This window comes from Gymnodraco acuticeps, unplaced genomic scaffold (genome assembly GCF_902827175.1).
Source record: "Gymnodraco acuticeps unplaced genomic scaffold, fGymAcu1.1, whole genome shotgun sequence".
NCBI classification, from domain to species: Eukaryota; Metazoa; Chordata; class Actinopteri; order Perciformes; family Bathydraconidae; genus Gymnodraco; species Gymnodraco acuticeps.
The window spans coordinates 1-14,724 of record NW_022991532.1 but is presented as its reverse complement, the minus strand read 5'-3'; positions in this window follow the sequence as shown (position 1 = coordinate 14,724).

The following is a 14,724-nucleotide window of genomic DNA, read 5'->3' as shown; positions in this document are numbered from 1 at the left end:
GCAATGTATCAACAACTACACACACATTTATATCAGTATTTCTCTGTGTTGTGGTTGATATGATGATGACTGTTAGGAGTTAAGGGGAGAGGCTGAGCATCACCATGAAATGTGCAAATTGACATAAAAATGAATAAAAGGGGAAACAATGCTCCATGTTTTTCAGGCTGTAAACTGTAACTGTTATGTAAGCCAACTAGACAGACAGTGTATCACTCTTCCTCCTGTACATTAGCAGATAAAAGGCATCACATACTTGAATGAATGGTAAATAAAGAATGCTGGAAATAACTGCATCTCCATTAGCCTGTATGCTCTGCAGAGACTGCCTTCTTCATGTCGTGAATTGCAGCTGATGTTTTAAGATGGCAATTGGCAATTTGACTTATACAACATTCGCAAGTTGTACATTTGACTCATACAATAACCCACCTTCGAGTGATGCTCTAGTTTCTTCATGTTTTGTTTTTATCCCCTCTTCCTTGTGCCGGACTGAAACTGTCTTTTCACCGACATCTCTTCACCTGCACTAGTGGCCGTATCAAAGCCGTGATTGGTCAGATGTCAATTCATCGCAACGGTGTCGGGTTACAGACGTGCTCCCCTTCTCACCTCTCACTCTCTCTCGCTGTGCGCGGAGAACTGAGCGGAGAACTGCGCACAGCAGCTGAGGCCCTCTGGGCGGGGCCCCCTGCGCAAGGCGGGGCCCCATGCAGCCTGCGTGATTGGCCTGTAGGGAGGGGCGGCCCTGCCCATTATGGATACAAGCGATTTTCACCCATTTAGTAATTACATGTTTTAAATGTGTACACACCAATGTGTTTCCTATCACCTAAACCTCCAGTGCTGTACACAGTTTGATACTGTCAACTTCTAATTTTGGGAAAAACGAAAACGTCTTTTAAAACTACAATTCCCAGTAGAGACGTGCCATAGACTCTAGAGAACATGTTGCGAAACACAATAGCCAGCATGTGTAGTTCTGGGGGGCGTTCGAGTCCAGTTTTGAATAGTCTGCCGTGGTTTCGTTCCATTTCAAAGAGCTTGACGCTCGGCGTAACCTTGGCGCACTGCCACTCCAACATCCAATCCCAGAGCTTGAAGATTAATCACAGGGTTTGTCAACGGGACTGTAGTCCCAAACGATAGCTGGGGATTATGGGTAGTGTAGTGTCTTCGGCCATCCTAAACTGAATTTTTTTTCGGATATCATATCGCATTAACAAGACCACATCTGGCTTCACAGAGATCTTCTGTTACTGTCCTTTCTTCTTAGAGGAAGTACAGAAACACGTAACTCTGGATTTGTTTTAATGTTTGAGGTGCAATAAAGGACACAGCAGCTTTTTGTCATGTTAAAACTATTATTTTCTGCCTCGCTCATGAGAGTAACAGCTGGCGAAATTACAGCCTCGCCTACTGATTTTAATGTAACCATATATCGAGCCCGATTCTCGATTTCAAATGTGTGCTCTAAAATGATATTTATAAATGACTATTATAATTATTATAAGCAAGACAATAAATGGCAAAGATATGTAGAAAATAAACGTATTTAAGATACGTTCATAACGAACGTAACGTGGGAGAAAATATGTTTCTAGCTAAACGTAATTGAGAATGCAGTTTAGTTCTGTGGGAACGTAATTTTTAGGAGACAGGGTTGCTGCAACCACCTGACCTGCACTTCATCCCCTCATTAGTTCTGCTTTTACTAGTTCCTGTATTTTGTTAAGCCTCGTGTTTTTTAACACACAGTTCTGTTCTGTTATGACTTGCCTTGTACGGACCAAGCCTTTTAATTACAGTAGTTTCAGTTTAAAGTATCGTCCTTCTTCATTTCACCTTGAACAATTTGGGTGACCTGTGATGGGGTAAGGGCACATGTGGATGGAATGTTTGCTAGAGGGCACTGACAGGTTTGACATTTGTTTTTCTCTGTTATAAGATAGTGTAAAGCTTGGTTAAAGTTAGGTTATGATTTTGATCGTGTATTAAAAAAAGAAAATAAATAGTACAAACTGTTCTGAACTGTTTTATATAACTCCATTGCATGTAACAATTTAACTAATTATATACAGTACAGAATGGTCAATACACTCTAAAACCCAGCAATGAAAAAACTGAAACATTGACCTTACTTTCTTAGGTTAGTTGAAAGCAATAATATTAAGTTGAACTTATTTAAATGTAATATTATTGCTTTCAACTAACCCAATACAGTTGTGTGAAATCTGTTGACATAATACATTTAATTAAAGTCAATGTTTCAGCTTTTCAGTGAGCTATAACCCCACCTCTCCCATGATGCCTTACTGTGGCGTTGCCAGGCACGCTGTGGCTGCTGGGCTCCGGGCCGCTCTGCCCCTCGTGGCTCTGCGAGGACTGGTACATGTTGAGGGGGTGGTCCCTGACGGAGACCTGCACCCCAGGGTAGTCCTGCAGGGCCGCCGGGTGCTGGTGCGGGTGGGAGTATGGATGGGGGTGTGAAGCTGTGAACTCTGGGATGCTGTTCTGGGGAGGGGGGGCAAATTGGGCTGATGGGTAAGCCTGGGCCATGGATGGGTCTGGGGGTGCCGGTGTGTCCTGGTTACCCTGTGGACAAAGAGATTCACCATTTAGAGGAACATTTCCACATTCCATTCGAGGAGACTTTTATCACTTCCTGGTTTTTTCAGTAGTTCAATTAATGTCATGTGTTATGGCAATTTAGTTGCAGGCGTCTATGAATGGCACTGTGGGGAAGTTGGACACTATAGTCCAGACTAAGACATCACCAAGACATTTGGTCAATTAACATTATTTCCAGACATTTGTGATCTTGGTGATCACCTGACTTTTTATATGGCTCCACGAGCTGGTTGTCATTTTTAATTTAAATATGTCAGCAACTTCTGGATGTATCCTAATGACTGGTGATCGTCTAGCGCAGTGGTTCCCAGCCTGGGGGGAGCGTGAAGCTTGGGGAGAAGTTGTAAACAAAAAATGTTTGCTCGTAAAATCTATAAAATTGACACATTTTTAACACAACCGGCAGATAAAAGAAAAGTGGACGCGCCCACGACAAGCCTTTCAGCGATAATTCCCAAATTAAAAAAGTATGATGAGGCATACATCTCCCTTGACATCTAACGTGGTCGGTGGGGAGATCTCTCTCTCTCTCTTTCTCTCTCTTTCTCTCTCTCTCTCTCTGTGCGGGGGGCGGGGCATCTCGCTCACAGACTCGCTGCAGTACCGTGCACACAGAGATCTGCCGGCGGAGAACAGAGCGTTCTAAAGTGACAATGTACAAGGCTCGATGTGGTCAATGCTCGTTTGCCATAAGTATTTTCGCATAAACGCGGAAACACAAGCAATCTGTCCATCAGCTGGCCAAAAGGCAGCATATTCATACGGAGAAATGCACCGTTTTCAACATCCTTAACTCAGAGTTCTGTTGACCCGATTACGTGTAAGGTGGAAGAAGTACTCAGATCAAGTACTTAAAGGTAGGGTAGGTAATTTTGGAGAAACCAGCTTGAGTGCGCTAGAATTTGAAAATACACAGCCGGAAGAAATCTGCTACTTCCTCGCGGCCCGTCCACACGGCGGCGTGCGTTCACGCTTCTGCCCATTCACTTTCAATGGGGTGATGTCACGCTTTGCCAAACTGCATTGTGGGAGTGTTGCTTCGCTTTGCTCGCGTTGCTCGCTTCAAAAGGTGAGCAATGTTCAACTTTTGAAGCTTCGGCGGAAGCGTCAGCCAATCGAATCATATGCCGGGGCGGGAGATTCATGTGATTGGTTGTTGGTCGAGTTTCAACGCATGCCGCCGTGTGGACGCTGCGTTACAGAGCCCCTCCTCCAACACACACGAACGTGCACATGACCAAGCACGAGGTAAGTTTGTGCACAGATGGAAGGCTGACAGGCAGGTAGGCCATCCAGTTACTTTAGCCGGGCCGGCTCAGATGATTGGTCGTGCTTTTTACAGTACTACGGCTTCCACAGATTACTTTTTGTATGGATTTTTTATCAAAGCACTTCAGATATTTATTGCTATCGGGTGTTAAGAACATTCCATGGAATATAACAAAAAGTGTATCTCAAGCCGGTTTCTCAAACTTACCTACCCCACCTTTAAGTAAAAGTAGTATACTGCAGGGTAGCTTGTGAATTTACTCCAGGTGTAACTAAAGTCTGATTTAAAAGTTGATTATATTTCACATCATTCATCCAAAACTGTAAAGTAACTAAAGGTATTAAATACATGTAGTGGGGTAAAAGTACACAATTTACCTCTGGACTGTAGTGGAGCAGAATTACAAAGAAGCAAATGGAAATAAGTACAGTACTTGACTAAATCTACTTAGTTACTACCACCACTGCAGGTATGTGTGCTAGCAGCCCATAATCCACACTATACTGTACATAAAATAAATCAATGTTAATTCTGTTTCCAATTTGTTTAGTTTTAAAAAAGAACAAAAATAACCTATACAAATAGTGTTAAAGAACTGGATCGATAAAACATATTTGTAATTGTTTCAATTAGGCCTCATTATTTCACAGTGGCACAGGATCATCTGCCAATACAAGCACTTTCGTTTTGTTGTTCAATCCATAATAAAATAAAAAATTCTAGTTGGATCTTTTTTTCTTGTTATTATTAGCAGAGAAAATGTAATGTTTGTACAACTATATACAATTAATCCTACCAATCTCGGTGGGAACCGGGTTGGGGGGGGCTCGAAAAATATTTCCAATTATCCAATGGGGGCCTCACTAGAGACTCATTAGGGACCTGAGAGCATGTTAGCTTATAAGTAGATTAAAAAAAGGCTTTGGCCACCTCAGCTGCCTTTGTCAGTCATGTGACCCATCTTCATGATACAGCGATCAGATCTGATCATAATGTGAACGCACAGACCGTGCCATCAAACAGATTCATATTGAAAGTAAACACTGGTGAAAAACTGTTTTTTCTCCTCACAAAATGTAAAGTCTTTTAGGGTACAAACTCCCTAAGCTAATGAAGGAAAACCAACAAGACTTGTTTCACTTCCAGGGTGTCAAATACAGATCGGCATTTTCATACCAACGTGAAAATACCTCTTTTATAGTCTGAATGACGTGCGATAGGCTTTAAACTAACCCTAATGTCAATCATGCCCATCATTGGACACTCGGAGCATCAGACAGTAGTAAGAGCAAAACAGTCTGCACTTGACGCTGGCCATAGGCGGCCAATGAGGCTCAGGATACGGAAGGCTATTATTTAACCAACTTAACTCGTACTTTTTTTAAACACAGCAGAAGACGTTATTATGTTTATAACAGCAACTCTATGCACCTGTTGACCATCAATAAAGCACAGCACAGGAGCTACAGAGGCTGGATGTTCATAGCATGATGCTAATGAATGAAAATGATGCCTGGCTAACATATTATCTTTTGTTTTGTTTGTTAGTTAATTAGTTTATTTATTATTTTTGAACACTTTATTCCTGTTATTGGTAACTGTCAGATATTTTTTGTTTTTTTACGATTAAAGACAGTTTACAACCAATAATCAAGCATGTATAAAGTGGAATAACACAAAGCTCAGAGTGGTGCAGTGATGACATATTTTTGTAGGCCGACACGGAAGTTAGCTTCTTTTGCTTGTTGCCTGTATTTTTTTGGTAACTGGCTTTTACTGTTACACAGTTAAAATGCAGGTTACTTGTTAAATCCTATACAACAAATCTAAACAAGATGCAAACACAACATGTACAACAAAAAGCTTGAACGAATTGGAACAACAACCAAAATCTGTGGATTTACTAAATACTGTTACTGTGCCACTTCAAGTAGGGAATGAGTCCTTACCCCAAGTGAAGGAGTTCAAGTATCTCGGGGTCTTGTTCTCGAGTGAGGGAACAATGGAGCGTGAGATGGGCCGGAGAATCGGAGCAGCGGGAGCGGTACTGCAGTCGCTTTACCGCACCGTTGTGACGAAAAGGGAGCTGAGCCAGAAGGCAAAGCTCTCTGTCTACCGGGCCATTTTCGTTCCTACTCTCACCTATGGTCATGAAGGATGGGTCATGACCGAAAGAACGAGATCGCGGATACAAGCGGCCGAGATGGGTTTTCTCCGCAGGGTGGCTGGTGTCTCCCTTAGGGATAAGGTGAGAAGTTCGGTCATCAGGGAGGGACTCGGAGTTGAGCCGCTCCTCCTTCGCGTCGAAAGGAGCCAGTTGAGGTGGTTCGGGCACCTAGTTAGGATGCCACCTGGGCGCCTCCCTAGGGAGGTGTTCCAGGCACGTCCAGCTGGGAAGAGACCAAGGGGTAGACCTAGGACCAGGTGGAGGGATTATATCTCTTCGCTGGCCTGGGAGCGCCTTGGGATCCCCCAGTCAGAGCTGGTTGATGTGGCCAGGGAAAAGAAAGTTTGGGGCTCTCTGCTGGAACTGCTACCCCCGCGACCCGACCATGGATAAGCGGGAGAAGATGGATGGATGGATGGATGTTACTGTGCTAACATACATACATTTTACAACAAGCTGTAATCTGAACATGCCACAGAACCTCAGATGTAGCATACGTTGAGCTACTCTGACATTGGCTGAAAAGTCATCAAAACATAACAAACATACATGTATACATATTTAAACCCAAACCATGATCTTATCTCAGAGCATTATCAAGAAGTTGTGTTGCACAACCAAAACATGACCATTTCAAAACTGTAACCATGGCAACCCACATACACCACACACAATACATTTCAAGTACTATACTAGTATACTTTTGAGAAAACTTGTACTTTACTTGAGTATTTCCTTATCTGCTACATTGTTCTTCTTCTCCTCTACAGTTCAGAGGTAAAAGGTGTACTTTTACTCCACTACATGTATTTAATACCTTTAGTTACTTCACAGATCTGGATGAATGATGTGAAATCTAATCAAGTGTTACATCAGACTTTAGTTCCACCTGGAGTAAATCCACCAGCTACCCTGCAGTATACAAAGCCATTCAAACTAGCTGCACCTTTACCAGCTTTGAGAACACTTTCATGATCAATCATTATAAAACATATCATATATATTATTCTGAAATGGACCAATCTGCACAATGACTACTTTTACTGTCGATACTTTCACTATATTTTGATGATAATACTTTTCTACTTTCACTTGAGGAACATTTTGAGTGCAGGACTTTTACTGTAACAGATTATTCCTACACTCTGGTACTTCTACTTTTACTCAAGTACAAGATCTGAGTACTTCTACTTTTACTCAAGTATAAGATCTGAGTACTTCTACTTTTACTCAAGTACAAGATCTCAGTACTTCTACTTTCACTCAAGTACAAGATCTGAGTACTTCTACTTTTACTCAAGTACAAGGTCTGAGTACTTCTACTTTTACTCTAGTACTATATCTGAGTACTTCTACTTTTACTCTAGTGCAAGATCTGAGTACTTCTACTTTTACTGTCGCTACTTTCACTATATTTTGATGATAATACTTTTCTACTTTCACTTGAGGAACATTTTGAATGCTGGACATGTACTGTAACAGAGTATTCCTACACTCTGGTACTTCTACTTTTACTCAAGTACAATATCTCAGTACTTCTACTTTCACTCAAGTACAAGATCTGAGTACTTCTACTTTTACTCAAGTACAAGATCTGAGTACTTCTACTTTCACTCAAGTACAAGATCTGAGTACTTCTACTTTCACTCAAGTACAAGATCTGAGTACTTCTACTTTTACTCAAGTACAAGATCTCAGTACTTCTACTTTCACTCAAGTACAAGATCTGAGTACTTCTACTTTTACTCAAGTACAAGATTTGAGTACTTCTACTTTCACTCAAGTACAAGATCTGAGAGCTTCTACTTTTACTCTAGTACAAGATCTAAGTACTTCTACTTTTACTCAAGTACAAGATCTGAGTACTTCTACTTTTACTGTCGCTACTTTCACTATATTTTAATGATAATACTTTTCTACTTTCACTTGAGGAACATTTTGAATGCAGGACATGTAATGTAACAGATTATTCCTACACTCTGGTACTTCTACTTTCACTCAAGTACAATATCTCAGTACTTCTACTTTCACTCAAGTACAAGATCTGAGTACTTCTACTTTTACTCTAGTACAATATCTGAGTACTTCTACTTTTACACAAGTACAAGATCTGAGTACTTCTACTATTACTCAAGTACAAGATCTGAGTACTTCTACTTTTACTCAAGTACAAGATCTGAGTACTTCTACTTTTACTGTCGCTACTTTCACTATATTTTGATGATAATACTTTTCTACTTTCACTTGAGGAACATTTTGAATGCAGGACATGTAATGTAACAGAGTATTCCTACACTCTGGTACTTCTACTTTTACTCAAGTACAATATCTCAGTACTTCTACTTTCACTCAAGTACAAGATCTGAGTACTTCTACTATTACTCAAGTACAAGATCTGAGTACTTCTACTTTTACTCAAGTACAAGATCTGAGTACTTCTACTTTTACTGTCGCTACTTTCACTATATTTTGATGATAATACTTTTCTACTTTCACTATATTTTGATGATAATACTTTTCTACTTTCACTTGAGGAACATTTTGAGTATTCCTACACTCTGGTACTTCTACTTTCACTCAAGTACAAGATCTGAGTACTTCTACTTTTACTGTCTTTACTTTCACTATATTTTGATTATAATACTTTTCTACTTTCACTTGAGGAACATTTTGAATGCAGGACATGTAATGTAACAGAGTATACCTACACTCTGGTACTTCTACTTTAACTCAAGTACAATATCTCAGTACTTCTACTTTCACTCAATTAAAAGATCTGAGTACTTCTACTTTTACTCAAGTACAAGATCTGAGTACTTCTACTTTCGCTCAAGTACAAGATCTGAGTACTTCTACTTTTACTCAAGTACAAGATCTCAGTACTTCTACTTTCACTCAAGTACAATATCTGAGTACTTCTACTTTTACTCAAGTACAAGATCTCAGTACTTCTACTTTCACTCAAGTACAATATCTGAGTACTTCTACTTTTACTCAAGTACAATATCTGAGTACTTCTACTTTCACTCAAGTACAACATCTGAGTACTTCTACTTTTACTCAAGTACAAGATCTGAGTACTTCCACTTTCACTCAAGTACAACATCTGAGTACTTCTACTTTTACTCTAGTACAAGATCTAAGTACTTCTACTTTTACTCAAGTACAAGATCTGAGTACTTCTACTTTTACTGTCGCTACTTTCACTATATTTTGATGATAATACTTTTCTACTTTCACTTGAGGAACATTTTGAATGCAGGACATGTACTGTAACAGAGTATAACTACACTCTGGTACTTCTACTTTTACTCAAGTACAATATCTCAGTACTTCTACTTTCACTCAAGTACAATATCTGAGTACTTCTACTATTACTCAAGTACAAGATCTGAGTACTTCTACTTTTACTCAAGTACAAGATCTGAGTACTTCTACTTTTACTCAAGTACAAGATCTGAGTACTTCTACTTTTACTCAAGTACAAGATCTGAGTACTTTTACTTTCAAACAAGTACAAGATCTGAGTACTTCTACTTTTACTCAAGAACAAGATCTGAGTACTTCTACTTTCACTCAAGAACAAGATCTGAGTACTTCTACTTTTACTCAAGTACAAGATCTGACTACTTCTACTTTCACTCAAGTACAAGATCTGAGTACTTCTACTTTTACTCAAGTACAAGATCTGAGTACTTCTACTTTTACTCAAGAAAAAGATCTGAGTACTTCTACTTTCACTCAAGTACAAGATCTGAGTACTTCTACTTTCACTCAAGAACAAGATCTGAGTACTTCTACTTTTACTCAAGAACAAGATCTGAGTACTTCTACTTTCACTCAAGAACAAGATCTGAGTACTTCTACTTTTACTCAAGAACAAGATCTGAGTACTTCTACTTTCACTCAAGTACAAGATCTGACTACTTCTACTTTCACTCAAGAACAAGATCTGAGTACTTCTACTTTTACTCAAGAACAAGATCTGAGTACTTCTCACACCTTTGATTAAGATACAACACTAAAGGCGGAAGCCCAAGCAGCTAAATATGAACAGTATATGATAAGGTCACGTTGTACCAACATATAGTACAGGAAGTGAAGCCAGTACATGTCCTGTATTCCCATTGATTTGAGTTGTTTTGTTTGTTGTAAGAGGCTGTGGCCAACATCAACAATCAACACTATAGATGGTAGCTCAAAACAAACAGTCCCAGGGAGGATGATGACTTTCAGAAAGTGTGGTTTCAGCTGTGGCTGTGATTCATGAAACAGAGAGACTGTGGTGTGTTAGTATGTGTGAGTGTTTATGAGAGAGAGGGGTTACTGCTGAGGGATATTTATATCTGCCATTACACACAGAGAGAGAGAGAGGGAGAGAGGCGCTGCGATAAGTAGGAAAAAGAGAGTGAGCGAGTGACAAAGAGAGAGAGAGAGAGAGAGGGAGAGAGGCGCTGCGATAAGTAGGAAAAAGAGAGAGTGAGCGAGTGACAAAGAGAGAGAGAAAGAGAGGGAGAGAGGCGCTGCGATAAGTAGGAAAAAGAGAGAGTGAGCGAGTGACAAAGAGAGAGAGAAAGAGAGGGAGAGAGGCGCTGCGATAAGTAGGAAAAAGAGAGAGTGAGCGAGTGACAAAGAGAGAGAGAGGGAGAGAGAGGTGCAGACAGCGAGTCTTTGCTAAATGCTCAGCTGTGTAATGAGAACCACATTTAGAGAGCTGAAATATGCTTTACGTGGCAGAGCACGCACACACACACGCACACACACACACACACACACACACACACACACACACACATACGGGTTTTTGTGAACTAAAAGGACACTTTGACCCAAACACGTTTTTTCCTTCATTAGAAGGACACCCCTTTCCACTAGCTTTACAAAGATGTTTTGAATATCAAAAAATCTATTTTGAGCCATACAACACAAATCCCACTTCAAATGTCCAATACACACATCACAACTCAAAATACAACAACCTGACACCATGCTTAATTATGAGGACAGCAGATAATGAGCTGCATAAGCCCCGCCCATGACACAATGGTTATTTGTGAGGACAGTAGCTATACAACACACAAACATGTCACTGAAGTGTATTAAAGGGACAAACATGATTAAATGGAACATAACTTTACACAGACAAGTGTTGGATTGTGCATTACAAGAACAAACCTTTTATAAACGGACAAAATGTATACAGCATAGGAATACCTGATTTGTGATGTAATATTTTAATAGACAATATAGTGCACCATAGATATATAGCTTAAAAGTATGTTAATGTGTTTGGTTATTGCTTGCCTCCTGTTTGCAATCTGTTGTTTTCATGCAAATGTAGAACCACATTCTAATACTCTCCAGTGGTATACTACAAGCAGGTCTTCCGAGACGAATTAAATCCATTTGCAAGTAAATGCTTATATTTGCAGCACTGCTAATTGCAATTACATCATCGATATGAAAAGAACCGATAACCATTTTATAGCAAAGTGACCGAACTGGTTTATCACTAATACAAAATGCTATTTGCCCTACAAGACTGCTCATCTACTTGAGCATTACCTTTTAAAAGCTGATAGAAAAGGACACATGGCACATTGCACAGTGAACAATGAGCCAAGTTTAATGGTTATTTTCACATAACATTTTCTCACATGAAAATTGAGCTAAGACTAAATATTTATTATTTAAACATATAACTCTCCTTCCAGCATTACCTTGGTACGACAGAGGATTAGGGCCACACAAAAGAAAAGATAGAAGAATAAAGTCATAATTACGAGATTAAAGTCGCTATGTTCGGAGAATAAAGATGAAATTATCCCGGGGGCTGAGGGGTCGTTGCAGCAGATCTTCAAGAAAGTTATATTGACAGATTGGAACTGGAACGGATCAATAACTCATAAACAAAACGTTGCTAAAACACAAACTAACTACCGTAATAAGGTAACAACTATCCACAATCCAATTTAATCAAAACAACCTCACACCCGCCGCCCTCTGAGCTGGACACATCACACAGGTGTCTGTCTGCAGCCGAAGGAGAGAGGAGGGGTCAGGGACCGTCTACAAAGTGCAACACTGAAAAAAATACTGCAAATAAACTACTAAAACCACCTATTTTCGCAAAGTTGCATGTGTAGTTTAAGCAACAGTATATTATTGTGTGATTTAAAATGTGATGTTTTATAGCTTTATAACAGAGGAGTTATTGAGTATATCTTTATTCAGTGTTGCACTTCGTAGACGGTCCCTGACCCCTCCTCTCTCCTCCAGCTGCAGACAGAGGACACCTGTGTGATGTGTCCAGCTCAGAGGGGCAGCGGGTGTGAACGGTAGTTAGTTTCTGTTTTAGCAACGTTTTGTTTATGAGTGTTTGATCCGTGAAGTTCCAATCCTTCAATATAACTATCTGCTGCAACGACCCCTCAGCCCCCGGAATGATTTCATCTTTATTCTCCTAACATAACAGCTTTAATCTCGTAATTATCCTTATAATAAAACATTGCTCCTACATGTAACATAATAATGAAGTTGAACTGTGAACTGTCCTCATTGCATGTTCGATTACATTTCATCATCATTTGTGTAGGCAGTGCTTTTTTTCTTCTGAGTCGTGCCTTGGCTCCTGACGAAGTCTCTAATATTTTGCAAAGAGCGACCAGCCAGAATAGGATGCTCTGCAGCTTTGCACTGTCTGCAGTCTATCATCGTGGCCACTTTCCCCTTGGTGTGCATTAAAGTGTCTCAAAACTGCTGCCACCTCTTTTGGAGACCACTTCTGTTTTTGCATCCTCCTGGGATTCCTCTCCACAAGCATTTTCAAGAGACTCTACAAAACAGAAAAAAGAGGAAATCTTGTGGATGAAGAAGGACCAAGTTTAATCACTAGACATCCAGAGTAGTATACAAATGCTTTACTGGCTCTTGTTCTGAGTTAACAACACAATCAGGTAGAAAGACACTGATTATAGTATTTAATATCTAAAGAGTATGAATCATTCAGTTTAACATTAAGAATAAAAACAGCATTGACACACAGTCCTCTTAGTGTCTAAAGCGGTCCAGTAGAGTGATACACAGGACCTGTGTATCGAACCTCAGCATTCAAATCCAGTCTTCATGGTTTATAACTTGAAATAAATATGTAACTAATACCAACATTAGCCGCGTTCACCCCAAGTACTTTGCCGTACTTAGTGCCGGCACTTAGTGCCCCGGCACTTAGTACAGATCGCGTTCACACCGGAATAAGTTCCCTGAGGGAAGATTACGCAAATGAGCCGCTGAAGGTCACTTCGTCTTCTTCTGCCTTGGGTATACTGGCAGGCCGCAAACCGCTTCACGGCGTATACTGCCACCCGAAGTCCCCAGCCGGAAGTCCCCCGGAGTTGGGGAAGGCTTCAGTAGAAGCTGCTGGGAGTCCCAGCAGCTTCTACTGAAGCGTTCCGAGTAATCGCCAGAAAACGCCGACACCAGATCCTTATCTCCACCGCTCCCATGTTTATTTTGTGTTTCCATAAGTTAATCTCTCTGCATTTGTGCGCTGGGCGAATGCTAATGCTAATAATGCTAATGCGAGGATAATAAAATGGCGGCTCTACAAAACATTTCAGAGTTTTACGGGGCGGGGTTTGCAATTCGCCCAGCCAATCAGAACTGGGGGCACTTTTTTCCCCCAGGAAAGTACCATCTCTCAGCAGGCACTAAAAATGGGGGTAAAAGTTCCCGGCTTGAAGTACTCTTTTTGGTGTGAACGCCACATAAGCAGTAGTAACGGAACTAAACGTGAAAAGTACGGGGAAAAGTAGTCCGGTGTGAACGCAGCTATTGAGTTGTGGTTAACTCACCTGTTGAATGTCATCATAGTGGGACTCAGATGTCATGGCAGCATCTTCATGCAGAGTCTCTGCCTCAGTGGAAATATTGTGAATGAAGAAGGACCAAGTTTAAATCACTAGACATCCAGAGTAGTATACAAATGATTTACTGGCTCTTGTTCTGAGTTAACAACACAATCAGGTAGAAAGACACTGATTATAGTGTTTAATATTTAAAGAGTATGATCATTCAGTTTAACATTAAGAAGAAAAACAGCATTGACACACAGTCCTCTTAGTGTCTAAAGCGGTCCAGTAGAGTGATACACAGGACCCGTGTATCGAACCTCAGCATTCAAATCCAGTCTTCATGGTTTATAACTTGAAATAAACATATAACTAATACCAACATTAGCTGTGTTCACACCAAGTACTTTGCCGTACTTAGTGCCGGCACCAAGTACTTTGCCGTACTTAGTACCGGCACTTAGTGCTCCGGCACTTAGTACCCCAGGGCACTAAGCTCTTGTTCTGAGTTAACAACACAATCAGGTAGAAAGACACTGATTATAGTATTTCATATCTAAAGAGTATGATCATTCAGTTTAACATTAAGAAGAAAAACAGCATTGACACACAGTCCTCTTAGTGTCTAAAGCGGTCCAGTAGAGTGATACACAGGACCTGTGTATCGAACCTCAGCATTCAAATCCAGTCTTCATGGTTTATAACTTGAAATAAACATGTAACTAATACCAACATTAGCTGTGTTCACACCAAGTACTTTGCCGTACTTAGTGCCGGCACCAAGTACTTTGCCGTACTTAGTGCCG